Source organism: Tachypleus tridentatus, chromosome 8 (genome assembly GCF_004210375.1).
Source record: "Tachypleus tridentatus isolate NWPU-2018 chromosome 8, ASM421037v1, whole genome shotgun sequence".
NCBI lineage: Eukaryota > Metazoa > Arthropoda > Merostomata > Xiphosura > Limulidae > Tachypleus > Tachypleus tridentatus.
In genome coordinates this window covers 30,946,966-30,964,987 of record NC_134832.1, presented here as the reverse complement: position 1 = coordinate 30,964,987, position 18,022 = coordinate 30,946,966, and the positions used below count along the sequence as shown (strand labels likewise).

Sequence of the window (18,022 nt, the reverse complement as noted above, 5' to 3'; positions counted from 1 at the left end):
TAAATTTTAGAAGATTCTTTAAAAACAGACGTATTTTCAGTGATGAAGAAAAACACTTATAAAGAAAAATATATATGTAAAAACGGCTGGTTTGGGTTGAGAAAATTTTTTATCCAGAGGAGCGAACAACCTTTCGACCTTCTTCCGTCATCGTCAGGTTCACAAAGAAAGAAAGAGGTAACCGACCGATAGCTGACCACATGTTTAAATGGGGTGGTGTGACTGATGTAGAATGTAGAGGGCGTGCTTAGATGTTTGATTATATTTATTAATATGGGTATGAAGGTGTTCCTTCGTATTGGTTTATTTTGTATAAGTAAGGCTTCTTTAATTTTACGTTTATGTTTATTTCTTTATTTAGTACTTGGGGGTTTTCAATGGTTATGTTGTGTTTATTTGATTTGCAGTATTTTACCTAAATATTCATCACTAGTCACTGTAACTTAAAATTAATGTAGCCAGCGAGTTAGAAATAGCAATGTAAGTTGGTAGTTACAGTATAACAAATTATGAATAAAAAATTGTAATAGTAAGTATTGTCTTTCCATCGCTTCCTATTAGAATTTAGAAGTAAACGTAATTGAGAGACAAATATATGGTTTCATCTCTGTGCCTATCAAAACGTAGTATTTATTGTTTACCATACTCGTAATAAAGAAGCTCCATAATAAATTAAATTATTTTTTCAGCTATGTCTCTTTTTCATAGTTACGGCGTTATTGGTAAGCTACTCAATTATGACTCTTTTTACGCACTGATCCTAACATATGGCAAAAAAATTTTCTGTTCTGCCAGTAGTACATCAAACATATGAATCTGCAAAGGTATCTTGCTCAGAATTTTCACAGATTCACCAAACTAATTATAAAAAGAATTATGAAATATCAATTCGCCCCTGGTGGGACTTGAACCCACAATCTTTGGCTCCGGAGGCCAACGCCTTATCCATTAGGCCACAGGAGCAATAGTGTTCAAACTTTATATGATCTATTAATATAGTGAAATATATCGCATGTTTTATTCTAATTTTTACTATTTCTGTGCTGTTTTATTACCGTGTATTCTTCTTTTTCTTGTACAAGTTGTTACGATATATAACAGTACTCCTTTCAAAAACATGCCTGTTTATGCTTACAACGAAGAACAACGTAAAGCACATATTCAGCTAACACTGTCCAGGCCTAATGTTTTACTTCAAGATCACAAATAATTTGAAAGAGATTTATTTACAAGGTTATTAACAAAATAGGAAACCTGCAGAACAGATAAGATTTATAACTCAACATTTTAATTTATTATAATGGTGTTATTGATGTACTCTTGTCGTATGTACTTCGATTGATATCAACAGAACAGCTTTTTACAAGTCAAGGTCCTTTTGTATGCCTCGCAGAATTCCACAGAAACTATAGCGGCTGGTAAAATGAAAAATAACGATAGAATTATTCTGAGAGAGAGAGAAGACTGGCATTACAAACAATAACCCTGATCAAAGTAAACAACCCAGATTAATTCTTTACCGACCATTCACCATGCACATTTTTCACTTTTTTAACATTGAGAATCATAATCTCTCCTTTAGAAAGTGTTACATAATTATTAATTACTATATTTCCAGGTGATGTTTCAGAATACTACGTAAGCATTTTATGGCGCGCGGTTCCCTCGTGTAAAGCTTCATGAATTACTATAATATATATGTTTAATTATTTGTTATGCTGTTTTTCATTTATATTTTTACGACACGGACAAATCAACGTCACGTGAGGACAGCGTAAATTCTTATTACAATGAACAAAGTAATTATTATTAATTTTATTTTATATTAATGACTTTTAGTTCAACATCTCCTATTTTAAATATGCTCTCTGTATAAAAATGTTTTTAGGGCTTTTATTGACAAGAAATATGAGTTGTATTATGTACACGTAAATTTCCAAACAGCAAACTTTAACAAAATCTATTCAGTAAGGCTTAGTTCGTTTTGAATTTCGCGGAAAGCTACGCGAGGGCTATCTGCGCTAGCCGTCCCTAATTTAGCAGTGTAAGACTAAAGAGAAGGCAGTTAGTCATCACCACCTACCGCCAACTCTTGGGCTACTCTTTTACCAACAAATAGTGGGATTGACCGTCACATTATAACGCCCCCTCGGCTGAAATGGCGAACATGTTTGGTGGGATAGGGATTCAAACCAGCGACCCTCGAATTACGAGTCGAGTACCTTCACCACCTGGCCATGCCGGGCCCATAAAGGCAGAAAAGGATTGTACATGTACCATACTTTCTAGTCATACCAAAGTTCTAATACAGCAAACAATAATTCTAAATTATCTATCTGTGAATAGGTTCTTATTTTACGTATTCAAGAGGAGAGAAGTTCATGCTTATATTAACTTTCACAAACTTCTGTGTCACTCCTTCACTTGGGCATGACTCACACTCCAGAGGGGAAAGGACGGAAATATGATTGACTGACCATATGGTCGATAATATCGCCCATAAGAAAGTAAATGACAAGAAAAAAGCACAATACAAGTGCTTAAAATGAGAAGAAATTCCACTTAAACTAGGGTCCAATGCCTAAGTTTAGCCTTGTAATTCAAATTAAAAATTGAGAAAACCAAAATAAAATGCGAAACGCTTAATAAGAACTAAATAAAATTCACGTAAAGTCAGATTAAAATTCCATACCTATGCCGACAAACCTTGCTCGACCTGAATAATTAGAGGGATGGTGAGAGTCTGTTGAGGTTCTCTGTAATCACTGCAGTTTAGCTAAGTCATTATAGATGCTCACCTTGGGACTCGACAAAATATTAACAAATAATCAATGGTGTTTTTATTGGTTCCATTTCCTAGCAATACTAGAAGTTCTGCTGTACCAGAGCCAAGCTCAAGTTCTGTATGTTTCGATAAAGTGATTCTAAGAGAGGTAGAACAAGCTTTCTACTGTGATATAACTCAGGTATAGCTTTAATACCAGTGTAATGGTAGCACTCTCTTAGGGTATCCTTACTTCTCATTTTCTTCCTACGCTTTGATATCGCTGGGAAAATCTTATATGGCAATGAGATGTCGTGAATCTCTTGAAGACCCATTATAACGTCTCTCTTAGACGACCAATAGGTATCACCTTCTTCAACGTAACATTATGTTTTCTTAACTGAAGTATCATTCTTGGAATAAACAGGAGTCAGATGAGCCAGCTTTAGGTTTGGTACTGGTACATTACAATTTACATTTCTGGTTACTACTTATAGCAGGATATCATCAGATTCAATTGCATTGACCATAAATGTATAGTTCTTATTGGTACTCAGTGATTATAGTTCAAGAAGATTCTCTTCTATCAGCACAAATTTCATAGCTATGAGGTACAGGGGCTCGTTCAGAGTTGCTGACACTCAAACAAACTAAGTACTCACTGACATTGAGTAAAAAACATTTCATCTTGATCAGAACAGTTTTAAATTAATCTCGACATAGGACAAAATGTTTGGGAACAAATATGACATCTGCTATTTTTTTCCTTACGTTGGTTACTAAAATTAAGTTAACTAATTTATAGAAGCGACCAGTGTTTAATAATATGTTTATTTACATCATAAACATGCCTGCTGAAAAAAGTAAAATATTATCCAAATCGATGCAAATCAGCAAATGTCATGACAACTACAGTTAACATAAAGTTGTACTAAATCAAAATGCATTCCTGGTACACTGAAAATTGCTTGTTTTTGTAAAGGCCTAGTAAAGCCTTTTACAGTACAGAGTATATTTATATAAAGGTGTGTTTAGATTGGAATTTAGAATTTCAAAGACAGGTATACACTTTACATATAATGACACTGACAACAAAGTAAAATGAATCGATTTTGGCACCAGAACCATCCAGAAAAAGAACTGCAACTGGTCATATGCCAACCAAAGTAAGCAAAGCGCAGCTTCTTTTAAAAGGTCAATGGTATCTAGCTCAATATTACATATCCCCAAAGAATACTTTGCCATGTCATAGAAACATTAAGGATGGTGAGAGATAGCAACTAGCTCGAATTTCTATATTTGCCCTGCTAATACTGCCACCTATGGATATGAGAGTTTACATCATATAAGAACAGAAACAAACAACTATTTCACATAAATATCCATATAATTATCTCATGTTGTGTTAGAGCACAGTTTCTCTACTGCCTTCCAAGATGGGTAATGTAGACGTACCAGATGCACAGTTATGATTTAGCACAATGAAATAACACAAATATTTACTAACGCCACAAAATGTAACTCGAGTGCTTGGAAAGAAAGAAATGCAAAATCATTTTAATGTTTTGGTGCATCAGAATTCCCAACTGCCAATAAAAGTTGAAATCATTCATTTTGTATTTTACCTGATGACCTCATCTGTTCTAGATGTACATATATTTCATGAGTTTCACAATACTGCCAGTACATTCTTCAGATAAATTGTACGATTAATGCAAAACTGGTTCCTCTGGTATACATTAGAAACTCAAACTAATGTATACGTATTGTTACTACCAAATACTATGTATTACTTAGTTCATAGTCATCTAACTGTTCATCTAGTCAGCTGTGTCACCAGATTGAGCTCACGATTTGTTTGTTTAAGCTAGCTGAAGCTATTGCAGTCATTTTCTGTCACCAGTTCTCATATTTGTGCAGCATTTGCTGAAATGTAATTCGGGTTATTTATTTTGGAATTTCGCGCTACACGAGGGTTATCTGCGCTAGCCGTCTCTAATTCAGCAGTGTAACAAGACTAGAGAGAAGGCAACTAGTCATCACCACCCACCGCCAACTCATGGGCTACTATTTACCAACAAATAGTGGGATTGACCGACACATTATAATTCATCCCACGGCTGAAAGGGCGAGCATGTTTTGTGCGATGGGGATTCGAAACCGCGACCCTCAGATTACGAGTCGAGTGCCTTAACCCACCTTGCCATGCCAGGCTTGTAAGTCGGGTCTGATGTTAATGTGTCATAACAGGATATCAGTAATGCTGTTCTTTGTGACATAAAAACACATATTTAAAATAGCTTCAAATCTTTTAATTGGTGTATCATGTTGCAGTAGTAGTTAAAGGCATAAAGAATTTTGTTTAATGTTGAACCATGGTGGTTATTCCATGATATCTTGAAGTATCTGTGACAAAGGAGCTGTCATTCAGAACTTCTATTGAACCTTGATGGTCATTGTCTATCCTGGAGGATACCTATGAACAATGTCAACCAAAATAGCCATACTGGTGGATTTTTCTTTGGCTCCAACATCCATACTGTTGTGATCCATACTGCAGGATACCAAGGAACAATGTCAACCAAAGTAGCCATATTGGTGGATTCTTCTTTGGCTCCAACATCCATATTGTTGTGATCCATACTGCAGGGTGCCCAGGACCATTGTCAATCAAAATAGCCATACTGGTGGATTTTTCTTCGGCTCCAACATCCATGTTGTTGTGATTATCAACAACCATGTTGTCACAGATACAACCCCAATTAGAGATGAAATCTCCTTGAAACCAAAATAATGCTTATAATTTTTGCTTGAAAGTTTTTCTCTGAGTTTGCTGATGAGGACTCTTTCCACGCAGTCTCTTCTCACAAACCTCTTACCTTCAGACGTTGAATTTTGTTATACAAAATCACTCGACTTTTCACACATGTTAATGCTGCAGCAAGAACATGACTGGAACGTAACCATCACCCAGTCGTGCTGGAATTACACATTTGAATTTTTATACAGGTCCTAGGTAAAAGCTACATAATAAAAGTTTCTGAAGTAAAAACTCAAAACAAACAAACTTATAAAATTTACTGCTAATAAATTATAAATCACTTTGCATTGATTGTTATTTTGTTGGAAGGTTCTTTTGGATTATCAGTTGAAAATAACTCAAATTCTAGTCTAGTTAACAATCAATGATTAATTTATTTTGTTTTCTAAAGTGTCTACAACTTTAAATACTTGTAAATTGTGGTTTGTAGGCTTATGCTACAAATAACATTCAACCTTTTTTTAATAGTACTAGAAATAACACAAGATCAAATCAGTTCACCTGCACAAAGTAATTCAATAACCATGATATTTAATACACTGATAGATTCTCTCTACTATAATGAAAACTGTTGAAAGAGCTCTCTGTACATTATTTCGTATTTGTAATCTAAGCTTTGTCCTAGATGTTTTCCAGGTTTTCTGGTTCATTAAGACTGCATTTTTTCCACAAACAAGCAAATTACAACTTTAAAAATATAGCTTATAACAACACCGTGTTTATAATAAGACAAATTGCAATATTATGTTTTTAACTTAGTTTTGTAAATTATTTTTAAACTGTGTATTTAATATGCTTCTTACAACTGTGGTGCTCAGTGTTACTAACTTATTGACGCAGCATGGCCTAATCTATAAGTAAATTAAAATATTTGTAGAAAGTATAAAATTACACAAATGTTCTTTATTTAATAAAACTTGTATTTTTGTTTGTGGTGAAGGTGCAGGTTGACTCCATTAAATCGATGATGCATCACAAAATCAGTGTTGTTAATGATGAGAAAGCGAGGGGACTTTGAAAGATGAAAGGTTTTTAAAGTGTTCTAAAAGGAAACCTAGAGTTAAATTAATGTACGTTCAAATAAAACCGAAATAGCTGACAAGGAATTTGCAATCATTCCAGTTACAGACCCCTTAAATATGAATTAATTGTTAATGTCACGTATGTCACAAAAATCAAACGTGTTTTGATAAGTACAGGAATTTAAAGAGCTGCACATTATAAAACTACTTAGTTTGACAACAGGTGAAATTATTTATAAAAAACTAAACCACACGTACTTCTGCACGGTTTTTGAAATTCTTCTGTTTCAAGAGTAAATAAAATCAAACTTAAGAATAACAAATATTTTTATTTCGTGTTTGTTTTTAAGTTTATACTTCATGCTTTGCTGTAGTCTGCAGGATGTATAATTCTTCTCGTGATTCATGGCATGCGCACGTTTTACTGTACAAACGGCAACGTTAAGGGGCCCTTACGTGATGTCACATTAGTGTCTACTGACTGACTGGCAGACATTATACTGTTGTTTAACTGTAGATTATTTAAAATACGTGACCCATTCAGGCTGCCTTCTGTCCCTTTTCTGGACAATTTCTTTATATTGTGACTCTTGCACCAATTATTTGTCAAGTCATTACATTAGAAATTAAAAACGTTTAGGATTGAAAAGAAAGTCTATGTGCAAAATTATAGATACATTCCCACCTCAATCAATAAAGATTCCAAACATGGCTAGTGTGATATCATAAAAACAACTTTTATAATTCGATTTGAAGAGTGGAAATACATTAACAAGCACGCAAGCAATGGAACGAAAAAAACCTTGGGCTCCCTAGTAGCACTGTGGTATGTCTGTGGATGTATATTACTAAAAACCCAGGTTTTGATACCTGTGGAGAGCAGAACACAGATAGCTCTTTGTGTAGATTTGTGCATAACAAAAAACAAACAGTTCTATAAAGTTAATGGCATATTTGCACTGTTTAAATCTGTACATGTTACAATCTTTCTAAGAATATGACATTACAATATTTTAGTAACTAATTTTCGCGTGTCGTTCATTAGGTGTTAGGATTGTACTGTCTCTGTTACTTACCAAACATTTTGAGAATTCACTTTTCTGATTTGGTTACCATGTCTTCTGGAGCATGTTGCTGATTCAACAATTTAAATAGCAAGGAAAACTCACCTACCTCAAACAAGGTCTCTTATACCATATCCTAATTTTAACAGTCAGTGCTAATTATCGATTGTGTATACATTGCAATAACTACCAGAAAAGCAAGTGTATCCTACAAGCCTAGGAAAAAACCCTTTTTGAACATTTTAGAGACCTCAGACGACACTCTAAAGAAACCATAACAACCATATTTAATTATTTTTCTAATTGGTTGTTTTTATAATAATATGAATAAAATTGTCTAAAAAAGAAAAGAGAGAACTGCATAATGAAATCCCCCAGAATATATAGTCCGTTAGACCATTTTTTTAGGGTTAATGTTGAAACGTTCATTTGTAACAAACAGTACATTTTTTTTATTTCCTTAATTAAAGCTTCGTAACCATGTTGGTCATTATATACTCCATAAGGTGGTTAACTAAGCCGATGGAGAATAACAGTGCAGACTTGGAAAATAAAGCAAATTTATTTTTTGTAGAAATTTTAGGATTGAAATATATACAGTTCAGTTCTAACGCTAGGCCTAATTCAATGATGTTCCTGAATTTTAGTTGAACGTTTTTCTTGCCAAACTTTCACAGCTATTTAACAATACTTATTGAAATGTTAGTCCCGTACACTATTTTCTAAGAATTTGTATTTAGAAATATTGCCAGTGTATCTTGACAAACTTAAATGTTTGGTTTCCCATGACAAAAATGTTGGGGTGTTTTTATAGTTAAAATGGCCCTTAAAAGAACCATCGCATTTAACGTTGCATAGGCTTCGAAGTCTGAAAAGTTTGCTCAGGGAATTCCAGGTTATTAATGTTCTTCTAAATGGTTGCCAACTTTCGTTTCCGGGTGGGAGGCCAAAGTCAGGACAGGGGGACTTATGGACGTTGCAGATAAACAGCCAGGAAGTTCTTTCTCTCTTTCTTTTACGATGAGGGATCCGTCGTTGATTCATACAAGTTTTGGGAAGGCATGACAGTAAATATGTCGATATTTTCTCACCCCTCCTTTCAGAATTTTCACCTCTTTCTTCTCAATTTGTTTATTTGTTAACACGGCATTAAATAAAGCATCGTCTTTTGGTAACAGTGGAAATATTTTCCTGGTGCAGCACATAGTAATTATTGCTTCTCAGTAAAGCACAAGGTGTCCAGATTATTAGTCTGCTACCTAATCTGTTTAGATGTTTATTTTTGTTATTTATATTGTAAATGTAACCAACATATGCAGGAAAAAAATTGAAAAAAATGTAAAAATGTTCAATAAAATATTAAATTCAATTCTATTATTTAGTTGTTGCTACAAAACGAATCTGTAGAAAGGTTGCTGTTCGTGTAATGGTTTTGCACAACATCTGAATAACCACTTTCTAAACTGGTAATAATAATAATAGTGTTTTAAACATACCTCACCAAGAAGTAAATTCAACCTTCAAATTACCAATCGTTTTACACATAATTCACTTCCGGTAGGTCGACATATTACACCATATTGAGTAATTTTATGTTTTTTTTGTCATAATATCCTGGCATGACCTGACGGTTAGGAGGCTTGAATCGCAATCTGTGGGTCGCTGATTCGAATCCTTGTTACACCAAATACATTCGCCCTTTCAGCCGTGGGGGCATTATAATGTGACACTCAGTCACACAATTCATTGGTAAAATAGTAGCTCAAGTTGTGGTAGTGGGTGCCGTTGATTGGTTGCCTTCCCTCTAGATTACCAATGCTAAATTAGGGACGGCTAGTATACATAGCCCTCGTGCAGCTTTGCGCGAGATTCGAAACAAAACACCCCATAATATTAACTGTAAACAACTGACCAAAATAATTGAGTGAAATTCATAATTATATAACGTAAAATATTCATGAAACACCAGAAATAATGAATGGGAGAAATAGCAATATCAACAGTGCTTTTGTGATTAGTCGTCACGTGGCGGGCTGCAGATCAATAGGTTTAGGTATAGCTACGTGATGTCACTGAACGTATTCTGCAGTTTCAGTGTGAACATGGTATAAAAGTGACAGTGAATCCATTATTCGTTCAAAGACCTAGATAAACCCCTTTGTGAAGCTGAGTGCTGTTGGGTGGTTGTCTTTATTCTGGTCAGCGGTTCATACTCAAGAATAAACTGAGCGCTAGGAGTCTCTAATCTGGCATTTTGTCCCACGTGAGCACAAAATCCCATCGTTCAGATCGTAAATTCCAGTTCATATTTTTTATGCCTGTGACGCATATCTTATTACGGATTCCATAACTAAGAAAACCACTGGTCCACTTTGCATAAATATTTTAGAAAGATATGTTTAAAAAATACCATAAGATTAAATTAAGTACAGAACTACAGTTATAAGCGAAACTTATAAAAAAATAATTTGAATACCATTTGCACGTTATACTTTTAATGGTTGTTTGTTTGTTTTTGAATTTTGCGTAAAGCTACTCGAGCGCTATCTGCTTTGGCCGTCCCTAATTCAGATGTTTAAGACTAGAGGGAAGGCAGCTAGTCATTACCACCCACCGCCAACTCTTGGGCTACTCTTTTGCCAATGAATAGTGGGATTGACCATCACATTATAACGTTCTCCAGAGCTAAAAGGGCGAGCATGTTTGGTGTGGCGAGGATTCGAACCCCCTACCGTCAGATTACGAGTCGAGTGCCTTAACCACCTGGCCATGCCGGGCCATTTTTAATTTGAATATTTTTGTTTGTTGTAGATTTCTCACCTTAGTGTGTTTGTTTTTATTTACTGTTCTTGCTAGTTTTTCGAGATTTAGACACATCATAATTATATTTAGAATAGGCAGTGAAATAGATAAAAAAAAAAAGATAGTGGCAAACAGGGTGAGAGAATCGAGTATAATGACTAGTCAGGCCCGGCATGGCCAAGCGTGTTAAGGCGTGCGACTCGTAATCTGAGGATCGCGGGTTCGCATCCCCGTCGCGCCACACATGCTCGCCCTTTCAGCCGTGGGGGCGTTATAATGTGACGATCAATCCCACTATTAGTTGGTAAAAGAGTAGCTCAAGAATTGGCGGTGGGTGGTGATGACTAGCTGCCTTCCCTCTAGTCTTACACTGCTAAATTAGGGACGGCTAGCACAGATAGCCCTTGAGTGGCTTTGTGCGAATTTCAAAAAACAAACAAACAAACATACTGACTAGTCCGTGGTTGTAATAATAGACGACCATTCCAGTCAATGATCTGTTGTGCAAAAGGTGTCTTTCAAACATACCTGTCTCTCTCTCCAAGTGGGGTGTTTCACGTGGGTGCCGTGAGAACGTGTCGTCTGCAGCTAACTCACGGCTGGCTCAGTATATCCCTCACTTTCTTTTCTTACCATTGTCGTCTCAGTAATCACACTCCCATCGGAAAACCTGCTCAATAACACCTAAAACCTACAAGAACCTGCGTCAAATCAAACACCAAACGGAAATCCATAGATTTCCGGAACAAAACTTTCTTACATAATGATTATGTCAGGTGTGCAAGATCAGACTTATGCGATATACCCTCGACCACAGCTCCCACGCCTGTCCCCGTGAAATTATCACCACATTCCCAAGCCTAACCCGTTTATTTCCCTGAACTCCTATGTAAAATAAAGTACGAAGATAGGGAGAGCTTGGCTGTACTGGGTGAGAGAATATACTTGACTCTTTTTGGTATTTTTTGGGGTGCCTTTTGTTACCCATACGCAATGAGGAGAATATGTTATGAAACAAGCTGTCTATAGTTATTGAAATACCATCTGTTGGTCTGTCAAAGATGTTCTTCTATAACCAGTATTGTTATGGGACTAACTCAGATAAACAATTATACGCTTTGAAACAGCTATCTACTTCATTTGTCATAATGACAGCTTTTTTTTAACAATTCTTATTTATCAAGTTTCCGGTGAGTGAGATTTTAATGTAAACTAAACATAGCACTCATTTTTTTAATGTATAAATAAAAACATTCAACTCTAATTTGTTCTAATTTGTTCGTCCCCCCTCTTTTCTTTCGTAATTTCTGTGTGTGTTTTTCTTATAGCGAAGCCACATGAAGCTATCTGCTGAGCCCATCAAGGAGATTCTAACCGCTGATTTTAGCGTTGTAAATCCGTAGACTTACCGCTGTACCAGCGGGTGGGTGTTGCGTAACTCCTATTGAAAAAATTATTTACATTAAATATTTAACTTATAAATAGACAACGGAAAGTCATTTCAACTTCATACCTACAGTTCATCTGAGCTTTCGGTAAAATACAAACATTAAGTACTTGTTTGTATTAATGCAGAATTTCCGAAAAGTCTGTAACGATAGGCACTTAAAAATATTTTTGCAGAAGATTTTCCACGAGCTATCCTTGTAATTCGAAACAAGCTCGGGTTAACAGCAAGATTAACTCGACATTTTCGTGCTTTAACAGTGCCATAAGCAGTCACGTGTCTAAAAGGTAGGAAAAACTGCAAGTCGTCCATTGTTCCAGACTTTTCGCGCATCCTGTATAGACCATATTTTTCGTCTGCTCGGCAAACCGTTTTTAAGGATTATTTCACTTTTTGTTTGGATGATACTGTATGAGGCGACGATCCCGTAGAAGACAAAATCAACACCCATTTGTATGATTTCTACTTTGAGAGAATCAGCTAAAGGTAAGGCAGCTTTGTGGTTTAATTCTGTGATGTTAATTTGTTTCTGGAATTTTCCTGTCCAAACTTCTTTCACAGATGAAGTCGAGTATTCTGGTTATGAACATGTGTATGCACGTAAACAAATTTTCGCATCCACAGGATGTTGAAGTGGTTTCTTTTGTAAACTATATCACAACTAGCAAAATCGAAAATCAAAAGAGTCCAAACATAGTGAATACTGAGCAAAAACACTTTACATTTAAAAAAAAATGTAGTTAAATAATCACAGTACCTGAAAAAAAAACAACACAAGATAGGTAGAAACTGTAAGCATTCAAAAGTGCTAATGATTCTAATTTATTACTAGGCACAAAGTTAATGCATTCCTTTGATAGAGTTACTTTGATTAGTACGATCTAAAGGGAGTTTATGACATCAATATCTTCTCATAGGATTATCAGACCAGTCACACACCAAGACCTGCATAATGGATTGGAAATCCAACAACAATGCACCGCATTGTAATTCTTCTGAGGAGTAGATAACTTCTAAAGCAATGTTTAATAACAAGTCAAGGCATGGCATAGAGGTGCAGTGTGTATCATAGCTTCTAAATTAATAACAGCTACCTGCACCGAAACTTCGAAGGGTAAACATTTCTCCAAATCTAAACGTAAAGTTGCCATCGAAATGCTCTACAAAGCATGTTGATTTCTAAGAATTTTGCCTTTCTCTTTAAGACTCTTTAGATATATTAACATTTTTGAAAATCGGTATTTAATTGACGACGATAACATGCCGGTTTCCAGCAACAGTGGTTTTACCGTAACTGTGACAATATCATATTCCTTCCCACCCCTCGTCAAAATAACTATCCTATGACTATATCTTACTCTAGCTAGTTTCCTATCAAACATCTTAATTGTGGATGAAATAAGATATTTAATAAACGAGTCCTATCGAAAACAAAGTTCAGTGACTTTACAGGAAACAAGTAAGGAGACTGTACATATAAAAATAATCAGAAAGATCTTATGATATTTGTACTTAGGAAAAACGTAGGAAATTACGCATTTGAAAGTCTGAAATACAAAATAAAATTGCGAAAGAGTATTTTTACACGTAATACGCAAATATTACGATTTTAATTTTTTATAACACAGGAAATAAATATATATTTTGAGTAAAGTGATTAAAAATTGAATTAGACGTTTTAGATAAAAGGAATGCACGTGGTTGTGAACTATGCTAAATCCTGTACTGGAATGACCATTCATAGTAAGAAAGAGTGCGTATGTGTCCGTTTCTGTATGTGGTCAATGCACTAAATAAAGTCTGTGAATGTTTTTAATGACATTAAGCGTGCTCAACTTATGCACAGACAGAGATGCTGGAAACCTTGGTTTCTCTTTTTTACAGAACGAGACTGGTCTCATAACATGGATGATCTCACATTCTGGAAAGTCTTGGCAAGTCTCGAAGATTATCTTGTTCAAAAATCATTCTAGTCAGAACAATTTTGGTGACTTCACTGTTTAATCCCATTTTCTTAACACCTGCACATGAATTCAAACTAATTAAGTTAAAGGGTCAACTTTGTGACAAGTGATGTAAGCAACTTTTAACAACCCAGATTACCGCATTTCCTATTTCAGAAACAAGGTCCGCATTTTCGCCTTATCTCAGGCAAAAATTGAATGTCAATTTTTATGGGCATTTTTATCACAATTGTATCTCTTGTGCTTGGGAATAAACCAGGGACGTCTTGCAGGCCCAGAGAGTACCCTGCCGGCTGACATAAAGAGTTAACCCACTAACTACTGTTAGGCCCGGCATGGCCAGGTGGGTTAAGGTGTTCGACTCGTAATCTAAGGGTCACGAGTTCGAATCCCAGTTGCATCAAACATGCTTGCCCTTTCAGCCGTGGGGGACGTTATGATGTGACGATCAATCCCATTACTCGTTGGTAAAAGAGTAGCTCAAAAGTTGGCAGTGGGTGGTGATGATTAGCTGCTTTGCCTCTAGTCTTACACTACTAAGTTAGTAAAATATTCTAATATTATCTTTTAATGTAGTCATTAAACAACTGTGGTCGGAGCTTCCATTTTATTTGGGATAGTTTAATTCGTTCACACTGGATGTGCGTGGTCTCAGAATATTCGGTTTCACAAACTTCATACTTACCTGAGAATAATACAGACACAATAATTTTTCCATCACTCTAGCCGTGCTGATGCAGTTATAATTGAAACTCAGTGACCACGTGGACAAATTAGAGATGGTGTCACTTCACAACGTCCATTATAAATCATGACGAAAAATGTTAATTATATCAGAAAATAAATATAACACATTTTTAGTAATTTGTTATAGAAATAGATAATTTAACATCAATGAAAGGGAATTTTGTTTTTAAATTTCAAATTTAAAATAGAAGAAACATCTACTTGACACAAATCTTGAACAGATGTTCAAACTAACAACAGATGGCGCGACAGAAGAGGGGTAATTTTATTTTATGTTCTTTAATCAAGTTGATGTATTTAGCAATCTTAATGATATACACGTCTGACGCCAAATTCAATCGTCGGAATCTCTTTTCAGCTTTGCTGCTGTGTGGTATATAAACATGGACTTGATTTCTGTCATTACTAATTAAAAGAGCAGTTTTGTTTTTACCTCACATAAGATAGATACCGCATCCATATCAAAAGTCTCCATAACTGAATTAGTCTTCCCTAATCATCTTGTAATAACCATTTGTTTGCCCCAGCACAATTTCTCTGGACTCTTAGCATACGCAGTTAGTACAATTCGTTTATAATAAACTATAACTGTTGTCAGTGGTTATCGATGGATCATATTCACAGGTGACATTACTTCTCAGCTGAAAATCAACAAGTGTGGCAGAAACCTGATAAGCTGTTATTTAGTGGCCAAGTGTGCTACTAGTAATACACTGGACTGTTTAGCTGATGATAGTTTGGTGAACAATGTATCTTCGACACTTCTAATACCTAAACACACTTCAGCCAACAATTGGCAGCTGATATTTGCTATCTGGTTGATGTGTATCTGATCTGATGCTCCAAAGTGCAAGGTCCGCTACGCAACCAGTTATTTTACCTGAGCTGTAATATTGGTAGTAAAGAATATTGTGGTCTATGTAGTGAATTGACTGTGGTCAACACACGCTGATTATCCATGACTGTCTGTGGAAGAAGCTTAATGGTGTTAAGGGCTGCGTACTTGAGGGAATAAATTATTATCTTTTCTTTTACTAGACTAAAAATGCAGTGCAGTAGCCAAGATATTGCTCTAGGTTATGCTGCAATTTCATTCAATGGTAGTGTGAATATAAGTTGGTAATGAGAAAGAATATTTAACTGAATTTTTATTGGCACCACAAGATGCACGAATGCGCTAATTTTGTACCCAGATAAATACTAGGTAACTTACAACATGCACAGTTACATGGTACAAATGGCAAAAGTTAAGAATAAGGTTCTTTCTAAATTATAATATTTTCAGCTTCTTACTTATCGTTTGAAACAAAGCCCATCTCCATTAGTTGATGTTTTTGGTGTAGATTTCAGATACTGAAGCTTTCATTATTCTGGTATTGCTAGAAGTTTTGCCTTCAATATTCCTTTTTGTAGCGATCAGTGGCTTGGTTTTGGATGGACATTGAGTTATTGGACAGATCTGTACAGATACTAGGAAGGGCCCATCAGTATTTCCATGTAGTTGACTAGTCTGTTGTGAATGGTGAGATGACACCCTTGAAAATCTGTGAACCAAAACGTTGTTATGCTTTTTGATTGTCTAAGATTGATCATCACTGAAGGAATTAATGCCGAGAATATTATTGAAACGTCGAGAAACTCGTGTGATTTGTATGAAAACCTGCTAGCGAGAGACAGAAAAAGATTATTATTCGTCAGATCCAATCATGCCCAAGAAACTATAATTGTGATTAACGCCTATCAATCGGAAAACTATAGAATTTGACCACGAACGTTTATACGTTTTGAATATTACATACGGTTCAACTTCAATGAATTATTTCGGAAATTAGAATTTCTACGAGAACATTAAATAGCATCATCGGTAAAAGTCAGCGGTTGGAAACCAATCAAGCTTGCTAGCTCAAGCGAGGTGTGACAGTATTAACTTGCTCGTCCTTTGTAATAACTATCAGTAGTAACCGTTATTACAAATCGTATTCTTTTTTATTTATATATTAAGATATATTTGTGTTAAAGAAAGAAATTGTGTGCTACAATCTTGTGGACAAATACCATAAAGTTAATACATATTAACATTTAATCAACTTCTAGATTGAAATTTAAACTTCCAGTTATTTAAAATAGTAACACGTTAACATACGTAAAAATAAATCGGAGACTCGTCCAAAATAAATTGTAATACGTGACATATATAATTTACAAAGGACTTTGCATGTGTAAGTATTCTCTTTTGAGGAGCTTTTCTAGTTCAAGTTCATCTGCCAGTAGTAAGATATAAATTTATTGAAAAAAACCCAGCAACCTGTGATGGCATTTAGACAATACCATTTAGGTGGGGCTCGGCATGGCCAGGTGGTTAAGGCAATTGTCTCGTAATCTGAGGGTCGCGGGTTCGAATCCCCGTCACACCAAACATGCTTGCCCTTTCAACTGTGGGGACGTCATAATGTTACGGTAAATCCCACAATTCGTTGGTAAAAAAGGATCCCAACAGTTGGTGGGTGGTGATGACTAGCTGCCTTCCCTTTAGTCGTACACTGCTAAGTTAAGAACGGCTAGCGCAAACAGCCCTCGAGTAGCTTTGCGCGAAATTCAAAACAAAACAAACCAAACCAAACTGTTTAGGTAGGAACAGTAACGTCTCTACTCACCTAACAGCTTCAGTCTGTAAAAGGTCATACAAGGCCTTGATAATGCATTCCTCTTATTCCTTCATCCTTGATCTGTAATTGTGTTACTCGGCCCGGTATAGCCAGGTGGGTAGAGACGCGGGATCGAATTTCCATCACCCCAAACATGCTCGTTCTTTCAGTCTGGAGACGTTATAATGTGAAAGTCAATCCCACTATTAATTGGTAAAAGAGTAACCTTACATTGCTAATTAGGGACAGCTAGCGCAGATAGCCCTAGTGTAGTTTTACGCGAAATTCAAAACAAACAAACAATTGCGTTACTAGCCCTTCCTGGACAATTTCTGTTACACCTGAGTGTGTATTCAGATACACTAACGTCCAACAGAAAGTTATAAATATCCACAACACACAGAGATTTAGTAAAGGCTAAGACAATTTAATGAATAGAAAATTTTTATATTTTCGTACAACATTACTGAGGTTATTATCAAGACTGGCTGGTTTCTGTTCTTATCATCTGAGAGTTTTCGGGCTGTCGTCACATCTCAAGAGGGTAAATCAGCTCGAGACTGGGACAAAACCAGGAGTAATTGATGTCACAGTTCACTAATCAAGATGAGCTTTGTTGACATGTTTAATGGTATCAAAGATTTTTTCCATCAAAGATAAAGTTGTTTGAAGAGTTTTACAAAGGTAAGCTATCTCCACAAAAATTAGACATTTCCTTACGTATGACATCTTACAGGTAAGAGAAG

The 18,022-nt window shown here is 35.6% G+C and overlaps 1 protein-coding gene and 1 non-coding gene across 2 annotated transcripts in view; one reads left to right on the top strand and one right to left on the bottom strand.

Moving 5' to 3' along the window:
- Nucleotides 1-890: 890 nt before the first annotated feature.
- On the bottom strand, nucleotides 891-963 carry TRNAR-CCG (transfer RNA arginine (anticodon CCG)). Its single transcript has one exon. It is a non-coding gene; the product is annotated as a tRNA-Arg (tRNA).
- An 11,295-nt stretch (nucleotides 964-12,258) lies between these two features.
- Nucleotides 12,259-18,022, top strand: part of LOC143222090 (uncharacterized) — a 99,957-nt gene continuing 94,193 nt past the window's right edge. The window contains exon 1 of the mRNA XM_076448022.1: nucleotides 12,259-12,406. The gene's annotated coding sequence lies outside the window, so the exon portion shown is untranslated. The remainder of the gene's footprint in view (nucleotides 12,407-18,022) is intronic.